Genomic DNA, 12,656 nt, shown 5'->3' with positions numbered 1-12,656 from the left:
CTTCAGTCCTTGGTGAATTCCCACCCCTTCATTACCTTCTCTACCTTCCCATACAACTTGTACTCGGTTGTCTCTAGATATTTCCCTCAACAGCTCCCCGAAATAGTCATCAATGCATTCGTGCTTAAGAATATCCCATAATAATTCCCTGTCTACGTTGTCGTAGGCTCCTTCAATATCTAGAAATGCTATCGATAAAGGTCTATTCTTAGCTACTGAAATCTCTATGCAGTGAGTTAGTACAAACGTATCCTTTAAGCTTCTGCCTGGCCATGTTGCCCTTTTTTCAGAGGTACTACATCTAGTATGTGCACAAAACTTTGAAGGAAAATTTGTATCTTACTAATATTAGGCCGGTGTTAAAATACGCATGCGCAGCGTGGGACCCCTCCCAAATGTTCTTGAAAATAAGTTAGAGCGTGTTCAGAAAAGGCCTGCAAGATTCGTCACCGGCATCTACGATTACAAAATTAGAGGTTCGCAAATCAGGGAAAATCTGGGGGGAAGTTGCTGTCCACAAGCCAAAAAATAATCAGGTTAAAGCTTTTACACAACATCAGCGACGGTAACACAGGAATCGACAAGAACCTATATTTAAAACAACATTATCAGTCTAAGAGATGCGACAATTCCAAGAAAATAAGGCCCTACCAAAGTCGTATAAATGTATTTAAGTTTTCATTCTTTCCGCGAACAATTGCAGAATGGAATTAGCTCCCGGATGAGATAGTTTCTGCACCCAATTTTCCATCTGCCATAGAGAACTTTACATGAATCTGTTTTAGATAATACTTCCAGTGCACTGTTTTGTGTATTGAGCAACATACTTTATAATGGGATGTTTTTGGTATTGGATGTGTTATCCTCTTTAATCACGATGATCGTATTTTTAGTACTATAAATGATTTGATGCTGTTTTTCGCGATGTTATATTTTTTACCTTTATGTTTGTAATTAAACCCCCTACGATAATACCCCACTCGGGCGCTGTAGGTATTTGTAATAAATAAATAAATAAATAAATAAATAAATAAATAAATAAATAAATAAATAAATAAATAAATAAATTTCTGTAGCTCGCCCATTACATAATTTTGTCCATCCACTTCGACAGTTATAATTTTATGGCTTGCATTGTCATTCTATATATCACCGACGTTACTGTAACTGGCTTGCACGAGCTCGTCTTATTCTTATCACCTTCGCCTTTTTAGATGAGGTTCATCTTGCTTTCATGCCATCCAACCGGAATTTTCTTCGTTCTAATCACTTGCTCTATGGCATTAGTCAACATTTCCTTGCTCTTTGGACCGAGGTTTTTGATTAGCTGTATTGGGATTTCATCGGGTCCTGCTGCCAGGTTATTAGGAACATTTTCTTCTGCTTTTTTCCAGTAAAAGCTTTCTATGCAAAATTTTGATCTCTTGTTGCTAGATCTGTTTGAGTCTGAACTACACTTTCTTTCGTGCCGAACTTATCCCTAATAACGTCTGTGATGTACCGCAGCACATTGTCTCCTTCGTAGATGTTACCGTCTTCATCCCTTATGTCGTTTGGGAATTTTTTGTTGGGGCTCCGAGTGTTCTTATATGGTTCCAAAATCTTTTTGGGGCGCCTTTGTCTTTTGCGAATGTTATGCACCCAACTTTCACTGGCACATTTAATTTTCTCTTGCACGAACTCACTCGCCACTCTTTTCTTCTCTCGGTATTTGTTCCATCTAAGAAGCACCTGTTCCTGTAATCTCAACTTTTCGGCTTCTCGATGACCCCTAGACGCCTCCTTACGCTCTTCTATAACATGCATTATTTCCTTGTTCCACCACTTAGGTGGTTTCCTCTTTCAAATCGAACAATTTCCTTGCCGTATATCTGTCTTATTTCCTGCTGAGTAACGTCTACCAGTCACTTATATTTCCAAACTGCTGTAGGAAAAGACTCCATTTTCCTCTCTATGTTTTTGCGATCTCTCTTATTTTCTCCTCATTTATTTTGAGGAATTCTGATGCTATTGGTTCACGTTTTGCGTTAGTATCTCTCCCAAACTTTCATGTTAAACGTCTATGATTGCTACTATGGCTATTTTTTTCATGTTCTTCTATTATTATTTGGTCTAGTTTCTCGTAGACCATTTCTGAGACTCAGGCATAGTCGAGCGCGCTAGGGTGCCTCGATGCCCCGCGCCGCTCTGGCATCGAGGCACCCTAGAGCGCGCGGCAAAGCAACACCATCTAGAGGAAAGTATAGGTGGCGTTTAGCGAAGCAGGGAAGGAGAAAAGAGGCGACGCTTCGCAGAAAAGGAGAGTAGGCAAAGCGCGCTGGGTTGACATCTGGCAGTTGCTACGGGTTGTGTGCGCGCTATGGAGGTACCGGGTTCATCTTGTGATCAAGTTGCGCGAACGACGGAGCAGCAACGCAAACTGCGGCAGGCCGACCGTGAGTCCACCAACCCCGAGGTCGTCGGATCTGCAGAAATCTGTTGGAAGTTAGCACCTGTCTTTGTCGGTTCTTCCGTCTGTCCTTGTCTTGTGTTGGGCGCTAGATGCAGAAATCAGCGTATAAAGCTGTTATTGAAAAAAAAAAACGCTGAGGAAAATGTCCCTTATAACACGGCCGCAGGACCCGACGAAATCCCAATACAGCTTATCAAACAGCTGGGTCGATCCAAAGAAAAAAGCACTGCTGACTAATGTTATGGAGCAAGTGATTAAAATGAAGCAAATTCCGTTTGGGTGGTGTGAAATTTAGAATGATGAACCTTATCTATTAGGACAAAGGTGATAAGGATAAAGCCTGTTTCGCTAAGTGCGATTTTCCACTGCGTTTTTCGCATCTACGATTTCCGCAAACGCGAACTTCGCACTGCCGTTTCACATGCACCGAGCGCGGCAGCTCCGATTTTCGCATTTGCAAGCATCTAGAGGAAGACTGAATTATTCTTGGCGACAGTTCGCTTCGGTGAAAACAAAGTAATACAACTTGGAAACTGTTTTTGTGACAGTTGTGTGTGTTTGAGTGCGTTACTTTATCAAAACAAAATTTAGGTAGGCAGACCAAAATGACGTGTTTACGATCCACGTTGTGATTGGTTCCCCGTACTTGCCGCATGTGCGTTTTCGCAGATAAGTTCAGCACTCCGAACAACGAAAAATCGCGCGCACGAAGGGTCCGACGACCCATTTGTCGCAACTGATAATTCGCAAGCGTGAACGCGCAGTCAAATTCGCACCATCTGAAACGGGCTTAAGACGAGCCAGTGACAGTAACGTCCGTGATATATAGAATGACAATGTAAGCCATAAAACTACAGCTCAATTTCGAAATGAGTGGCCAAAAAATTCACCGGCGATTACGATACTCCCTAATGCGAAATTTGAGCGCAGCTCTTTACGTGTTGTCATTTCGCGATATATTGGCTGGCGCGGACAACCGGTCTCGTGCGGCACGTTGCAAACGGAGCGAAGTGTGGCGGGACTGCCTCACTAATCTGGAGATTGCGAGAGCCAGCGTGTGGGTGACGCGTGGGCGCGATTCACAGCGGCCGTCGCCGACAGACCTCCCGGACGACGCGCGCTACTCTGGCGCCATGTCGTAACCATCGTCGCCACACTACGCTTCTCTTCTCACGCTTTCGCCAAACCTCCTCCGCTTTCCGCCTCGCGCCTCTGCGCTCTCGCCGCGGAGAGAAACGGCGCGCTCACTCCGCCAAGGACACTCGCTTTTCACCGCATGCTCGCCTTCAGCCCAGAGATGCCCCTCGATAAGCGCGTGCACCGAACGCGCGTCTACTCAACTTACAATTTACGTGAACGGGTCTACTCAACTTTCAATTTACGTGAACGGACGCGCGCGATGCCGCCGGAGCTCTAACGACGCAGTTTTGCCACATATCCCCCCCGAAACCCGAATACAGCTATGGGACATAATCGCTTTTCAGACTATGGTTATTATTGTACGCTGGTATGTTACGAACGTGAAACAAATATTTTTATTATGACGATTAGATGTGAAAAGCTGGATCTGTGCGTACATGAAAGAAATAACCATTTGCTCGTGTTTGCTATGGTAAAAACTGCATTTCATTGCCTTAACACAAATATTAAGAAGGAGCTTCGTGCTGCCAAAAGGCGTTATCAGACGAACCTTTTCAGCTCATCAACAGGACGATCCCAGATGTATGGAAAATCCTAAATTCTCTGATAAGACGATCACATGACACACTTACAAAAGTTGTGAAAGTTGATGTGGTACTAAATGGTGCTTATCTAGCTAACGCATTTAATGAATATCTTTTGTCAGTTGCCCCAACACCAGGTAACTAGAATAGCTTACGCTATACGGAACCACAAAATCAATATACAATGTCCTTAAAAAACAGTAAATCGGAAGACGCATTTGGTCTGCAGAAAGGAACTGTAACGTACACTGTTGAAATCATTGCACACTTTCTAACACACATATTTAACGTCTGTTTATTATCTGGGGTTTTTCACGTAACGTGCAATTCGCTCGGATTGTTGTAATTTATAAAAAAGTGGAGCAAGGATGATATATGTCTAATTATCGGCCCATTTATATTCTGCCAGTGTTCACGAAAGGCTTTAAATAACACGCCGGTTTCCGACGCCGGATTTTTTTGCGACATGGGGCCCTAAACGCTATCGCGTTAAAATAATCCTTAAGCGCATGACATGTTTGTCTGATCATCACCAAATACTAATTTCGTCACAGATGGTTTCCGGCCAAACATGTCGACTCAACCAGCACTCCTTACTCAGAAGGAATTCACACCAGAAAATTTCGAAAATAAAAATATGGTCCTAGGAATTTTCCTAGATTTTACTAAAGCTTTCGATCTCATCAATCATCGCACCTTTCTTCAGAAACTCGAGCACTACGGTTACCATGGGAAAGTATGGTCTTTAATTTATTAATACTTAGAACATTGCACACAATTCACTGACATTAACAGACATTATTATTCACTAAAACCGCTATACCCGCCGCGGTAGCTCAGTTAGCTGAGGTGTTGCGCTGCTGAGCACGAGGTCGCGGGATCGAATCGCGGCCGCGGCGGCCGCATTTCGATGGAGGCGAAATCCAAAAACGCCCGTGTGCTTGCGTTGTAGTGCACGTTAAAGAACCCCAGGTGGTCAAAATTAATCCGGAGCCTTCCACTACGGCGTGCCTCATAATCCGAACTGGCTTTGGCACGTAAAACCCCAGAAAGAAGAACTAAAACCGCTATCTTCGCGTGTTCCTCAAGGGAGAATTCGGGCCCCTTCCTTTTCATATTATATACATTAATGAACTCGTGAATGTTGATAATACGTTAAAGTACATCATACGCCGACAGCACGAGTTTATTCTTTTCGGGGGTTTCAGGTGTCGAGTTGACTGAAAGCGCCAATAATAAATTGGCACAAATTAATACCTGGGCTCTTGAAAACGATTTAAAGATCAATGTTGAAAAGAAAGCTGTAATGTTCCACCCGCGTCACAAATATTACCGTCTTCCATCCCTTATGATAACTAACACTAAACAGAAGTTGTTCGCTCTTTTAAAACGTTAGGAATCTACTTTTCTGAAAGCATGTCATAGAACGATCACATTAATTACCTTGTAGGGAAATTTTCTCGTACGACCGGCTTTATGCGCCGTCACTGTTCATCTTTTCCAGTGTCGGTAAATATCTTATTATATAATTCTTTATATAGCTCGATAATGAGTTATGGCGCCCTAGTCAGGTCCACGACAACACTCGAAAATATAAACAGACTTCTTCGACTACAAAAACGAGTCGTTCGCATAGCCTTAAAAGTTTCTCCTCACTCACACACTGCGGAATTATTTCCCAAATTCAACATTATCAGTGTGAAATCATTGTATCCCTACAGGCTTGCTCGACATTACAAGTCGACCTATTTAGGCGTACCAATACATTAGAAAGCTTGGCGGGACCTCAAGAAAACCATCCTTTATACGAGAGGAAGTAAAAAGTAAAGGAGCTTTTGCAATTTCTCGCACTAGGATTTGGTAACACTGCTAGTATCCAGCGTTGAATTAGTGTCGTCTGCAACACTTATATGGAACGTGTCACTCTTATTCCCGCGTTAGTAGTTAGAATGTAGCAGACCGGTAAATATTGTCAATCTGCACCAAGGAGGAAATGAGGGCATGATTCGCTTTTGTAGCGTTAGCTACACTGGCCTAGCAAAGCCCGTTTCGCGCGGCACATCAAGAGCCGTGCTGCGCATGCGCAAGGATCAGTGATGTCACACGGCTTGCGCACCGGAGCCACCGGAGCCGCCACCTCTCGCGCACTCCGCCGCCGCCGCGCGCGACTCACCGCCGCCGGTCTGCGCATTCCAGAGGAGTGACGTCGTAGCCGTGGTAGACGCACTGGCGCCGGCGCGCGCTCGCTGTGCAGTCGCCGTCTGACACTGCGCTGGAGCCGCTGCGCTTCTGACTGGCGTTTGCCAGTGTGGTATAGCCATGGAGAAGGAGAGCGCAAATGCTGCTCAACAGCGCAGAAGAACGGAGAAGCTTGACTCATCGGATCCCGAAGTAGTTGCCTGGCTGAGCGTAGGAGGAATGAACAGAAGAAGGCTAAACGTGCTGCGGAGACACTGGAGCAAAGGGACGAACGTCTAGCAAAGCGGCGTCGCCAGGAGGCTGAGCGACGTGCCCGACCACCCCTGCAGCAACAACAAAACGCCGTCGATGACGTCAAGGCTCGCCGATCGACTGAATATACTCTGAAACTCAGCGAAAGCGCCAGTGCGACTCGGACCTTCAGCTGAACCTTTGCTAACGCTACGTATATCCTGGCATAGCCGAGCTAAGCCACTGCAACTATTTTTTGTTTGCGGAAGGTGTTAAATCTGCGGAAATTATTCCGCAGGTTCGTCGAATTATTCGTCGAATGCAAGCGCAGTATGCTAACGGTTTATCGCGAAGCAAGATGTACGAATGGATAGAGTGTTTCAAACAGGGAAGAACTTCTTTATGTGACGAGGAAAGATCGGGCAGGCCATCGACGTCAACGACTGAGTCGTTGAAGGTATGGTGATAGAAAACAGCCGAATCACAGTGGACGAAATCGCCAATACTTTACATATCATTCATGGTTCAGCGTATTTCGTCTTACACGACAGGCTAAATTTTCAGAAAGTGTGTGCAAAGTGAGTCCCCGAAAGAATTGTCAGCGCAGCATACACAAAGGTTGGAGATCTCTCGTAAACATTTAGCCCGTTATCGTCGCTAGGGAGATGGATTTTTACAGCAAATTGTCCCTGTAGATGAAACTTGGGTACATCATCACGCACCGGCAAGTAAGGCTGCGAGCATGGTTTGGAAACACTCATCATCAACAGAAGTTAAGAAATTTAAACATCAACCATCAGCTGGTAAGATTATGCTAACACTATTCTGGGACATAGAAGTTTCACCCCAAGAGGCGAAACTGTGAACAGTGAGAACTATTAATTGTGATGTTTTGCGAACTAAACTGAAACCTGCAATCAGATCCAAACGTCGTGGAAAACTGAAAAGGTGTCATCCTGCAGCAAGATAGCGCTCGGCCACATTCTGCCAAACGGACGGCCGAAACAATAAAGGTGTTGGGATTCGAATTGCTGGAACATCCGCCATACAGTCCAGACCTGGCTCCAAGCGAATCTCATTTGTTTGAACCATTGAAGGAAGCGCTCAGGGGAAGATTTGCAACCGATGCAGAAGTCATTGATGCGGTGCAAAATTGGTTACAGGTACAACCCAAAAACTTTTTTCCCACAGAAAAAAAAAAAAAAAAAGCTTGTGAAACGTTGGGCAAAGTGTGTTGAAGTGCAGGGACGTTATGTAGAAAAATAATGTAAGTTTCAGTTTTCTATCATTAGAATAAATGTACCTTTCTCAAAAGTCCCTTTACTTTTGACTTCCCCTAGTACGATACACGCAAACCTGAAAAATGAAAAACTTATGTATGCTGTGCGAACTATGGAAAATAAATGTTAAAATTTCGCTTGCCATCTTTACTAAATGAATTGTCAAGAGATAACAATGATATCTCTGAAATATCATTCAAAATATTGCGCACGAGATACTTGTGATTCTCACAAGAGTCTGTAATCTGTTACGGTACACGCAATATTGAATCTGGATAAGTGACTCCTTCTTTTTGCCTTCCTTATTACCCATATTTATGTATATCCTACATCTTGAGCTCCTAATAACACTGTTTTCGAACCTCCTTAGTAAGCTTAACTCTTGTTCTTTGTTTATTCTCTGCAACCTGATATTTGTCATTGCTATACAAATTTCATTATGGTTGTCTTACTTCTTGTGCTACACAATAATCAATACTTTCAGTTTCTATATTGTTAATACATACGTACTGCGAATCTGTAACCCATTTAGTGAGATCGCGCTCTTTCTCGCTGTGTGCCATTTGTAGGGGGCACGGACCCAATCAAGCCTGTTGAAGGCTTTTTGGCCGCGCTCCTAAACATCATGCGATGTTTGAATAAAAGTTTGTCTCTTTGTTTGTTTGTTTAGTACATTGCCGTGTTGCTGCTGCATCCCCGGGCCGATTTCCAAGCAATGTCGATGAATTCGAAGCACAACTTCAACGTTGCTTTCTGCCGTCTGTGACAACACAGAAGTCTAGAATGGACCTTTTTAGCTATGCGCATGCGCGTACCCTCGCCCCAGCTGCATTCCACGCCGCGCCCCTATTATCGCAGGGCAGGTGTGCGAAGTGAGTGCGTGAACCCTTGCATGATCCGCGGCAATTTCCTGAGCTTGAGGGGCTGAACATTAATTTTTCTCGTGTTCTGGGCGAGGATATTGGTTAAAGGAAACACTTAGCAGTTGGTAGGAAAGACTGCAAGCACTTTTGTCGATGAAAACGACTCCGTGAACTAACGCTCGAGCGATAGGTGCAGCGTTTGCGACGAATCTCATGCCGGGCACTTGCTGTACTGTCGATTGCACAAACCGGAGTGGAATGGTGAACATATTGTACGGGAGTGGAGCGCACTGTCAAAAAAAAAAAAAAAAATACCCCATGTTATCAGTGAGTTATCACGCGATTCTTGCTGAGTGAGGGAAGCCTGCGTTCTGGTAACAGCATGACACTAGCGCTGTGATTATTGCCCATCTCGCCGTGTACGACTGACTCGGAAGTCACGGCTATGTTTTAATCTACGGGTATGTATACCGCACGGATTTTACCATTGGCTGAAGAAAGCGTTACCGCATGCAGACGGAAATAGCTGTACGGTTACGTGGGGCCAAATGAAAAGAAGAATCTCGCCACACAGCCGATCAGAATTAATGCATCGTGCGAGGCCAAAGCGGCACACTCGCGGTGCCGCATTACACAAAATTCGCGAGTCTTACTTTTCGCAGGCAAATGAAGCTTTACGCGCCTGACAAAACAACATGTTGCGTCCACTTACCTTCTACTTAGCCCCCCGTACTGTGTTGCGTCCGCTTAGTCCCCAGTACCATGCCATATACGATACATATCTCGAGATAAAACAACACTTGCCCTGCAGCACACTCGCAGTACGTGTGCAGAAGTTCTGCACGTTGTTTTTTCATCATAGTGAGCTCCTTGCATGCCCGCTATTGAGGGCAAGCACGTACGTACGTGCATGCGTATGTTGACCGCCTCCTTCAAGTCGAGTCACTCCGAACGACCGGTCGAGTTTATCCTGAAGAAAGTCCTACCGCGGCGCGTTTGACGATCACACATGCCTTCGCCAGTTGAATCAAAGTACTGACCAAGCTGTTGAAGAATAAAGACTGGTGCATCTCTCAAATATTGGTTACAAACGGCCTGCACGTTGCATCAGCATGTTGCCGTCGCGTCGGTAAATGTAAAATGTGTTATTACTACACGTGAGAAAATAGGCGCGCGCTTGAGCAGGACGATGAGAAGCTACTTCAACAACACAAGCGACAAAAGGGGAAAAAAAATGTCGCAGTTTCGCCCGAAAGGCGAAGCATCGATTGCGATAGCAAATTAGTAGAGAGCTATTCGGAGCAGGGATAGTAGCTTTATCGGCTGCATAAACTTGAACACATTGGCTTACTAACTGGATTAACAATCGTGGTGTCAGCGCGCACAAGCAAACATGAGTGACCGCAGCCAACGACTGCCAAACGCTGGCAGCAAGCGCAGGTTCGCGCGGTCTATCGCTTCAACGGAAACTGAGCGGCGAATGCGCAGCGCATACAAAGGTCAGAGCCGTGTGGAGATAAGAGACCGTGCGGGCGACCGCCGGGCAGAGAAGTTGTTGGCAGAGGAGAAGCTACCCCCCCCCCCCCCCCCTCTTCCCGTTTCTTGCTTTCGCGTGGGAGATTGAGTGGCAAGCTACGCCTTTGGTGCCGGAGCACAGCACCGCCCCGCCTCCCTCCCTCCCATACCCCCACGCAGTGGAGCACCGACAGGGGGGGGGGGGGGATTCGGGGGTTGTACCCCCCCCCCCCCTGAGGCCGACTTATCCCCCCCCCCCCCTTTTGTTTAACCCCTTTTCTTTCCTTACGCATTTGAGTACTGCAACTAAGGTGTAAGACGCGCAATCGTCTGTACACTCGCAAAGAGCGCATTTAAAAAAAATTGCCCGTTAGAAATCGAAATTAGTGCTGTTTAGATGGTATTGGCAAACTGTCAACCCCCCCCCCCCCCCCCCCCCTGGCAGAGATCCTGGGTGCGCTACTGCCCCCACGGCCTTTCGCGTTTGCTTTCCGCCGAGCGTTCGCCCTCCGTGATAGCGCGCGTCCCCCGCGCGCGGCGATGATCGAACAGAAAGCTCACGAATAAGCCGAAATGGATGAAGCGACGATTTTATCACCCATGGAATCTATACGGAACCTCACGGCGACGCCGACGGCGACGCCGACGGCAGAAATCCGGTTGAAGTGTCCATATAATTGCTATCGCAATAAAAAGCAGGGACGGCCGTCGCGAGAGTCTGCTTGGTCAAACGCTACCATGCTCTGCGTAGAAGCGAGAAGCGGCGGGAGCGTGTCTTGCCCGTCAAGTTTAGTTGAAGTGGCGGCCGCTAGAGGGGTCGCTTACTGGAAAAAGGTAGGGAGCCTATATGCAACGCCGTTAAAACGGCGTTGCATGTAGGCTCCCGATAAAAAGGTCCATTTAGTGTCAAAGTTCTCGAAATCAGATGACAAGAATATGGGTAAACCCCTTCCGTAGTATGCTACCTGCATTAGACTTCATATCCAGGACGAATATATTGAGCAAACGCTTCCAAGTTAATTTTGACAAAAAGATTGAAGGCAATGTGCAATATAATGTACAAAGGATCTTTATATATATATATATATATATATATATATATATATATATATATATATACGCGCTCACGGTCGTGTTGCATAAACCTATGACGCCTGGTAGCCTCCGGGGGGGCTGCGCAGGCCTCACGTGCTTGATATCGCTGTCACAGCAACCGCAAAAAAAAAAAAAAAAAAAAAAAAAAAATTGCATTCAAAAAACGTCCCACGATAACACTCCATGAACGTTATCAGCCACGTGAAAGACAATACATTTGCATTTATCTACCGGTAAAACGTTGTTGTTTTCTTCTTTCTTTTTGCACGATGTTTTCTTTGCTGCTTCCCTTGGCTGTGAGTCGTCTTTCGCCCACTGAACTGCATGCATGTACTGAGCTCGGAAAAAGGTTATCGAAGGTGGCGACTCGAGATATGTTGGTCAATCCTGACATGGCAGTGCGCAAGGGTGTAACGGCACGTGTGGGCCGATCCTGGTAATGTAACATGTGGATCTAGCAAGAGTGTGCTGAACTGGGCTGGTTGGTGCATGTTGAAGGAACTCGAACAGCGAAAAAATGCAGACGTAAGACACAGCGCCGTGTCTGCCGTCTACACTATATACGCACGTGCCTCTGCGCTAATCGATTCCCTTGAACATGCGGATCTATAAGATTGTTTGCCTCTTTCTCGGAGTCTGGCGTCGGTCTCTCTCCGAGTTGACGAAGCGAGGTCTCTCACATACAGCTGTCGCGTTCGCGTCGGAGTGCCATGGAGAGAGCTAGACCATTGCGTCGCGGTGCGGAGAGTCCCATTTGGAAGTCAATTGATAACGCCTTTGCAAAAGTTGTAGGCACAATAAACGTCAAGCGTTACATTTCGTGCTTCTCGAAAATACAGCCCTACTTGAAATTCTACCTGCACCGCGACGCCAACAGCGCTTCGGTATTGAGAGTGCGATGGAATCCGTCGGGGGTATGGATATATGCTCGAATGTGAAGCAGTGACGATCATTGACTAGTTCATTGCTCCTTGAACGAAGTGAACTTAATTCGCTCTAGCGTACTAATTTCTTCAACACAAGAAATGTAATCACATGCATGACATCTATACATAACGTACCATAGGAAGTGCATTATCTCAATCAAAGAAGCTTGGCGTCCGCCGATTCCCACATTGAGAGGTATTCGCATATCTATCTATATATATAGTATATAATGTATATATATATATATATATATATATACATACAAATTTTTGGTGTACTACTATAATTCTGTATATAGCGACCTTTTATTCTCTGCAAGTCGACAACCTTATTTTACCACGCATGCGCGATTACATTTATGTGCTTGATG

The sequence above is a fragment of the Dermacentor silvarum genome, chromosome 6, assembly GCF_013339745.2.
Source record: "Dermacentor silvarum isolate Dsil-2018 chromosome 6, BIME_Dsil_1.4, whole genome shotgun sequence".
Classification (NCBI taxonomy): Eukaryota; Metazoa; Arthropoda; class Arachnida; order Ixodida; family Ixodidae; genus Dermacentor; species Dermacentor silvarum.
This window is presented reverse-complemented; position numbering follows the sequence as displayed.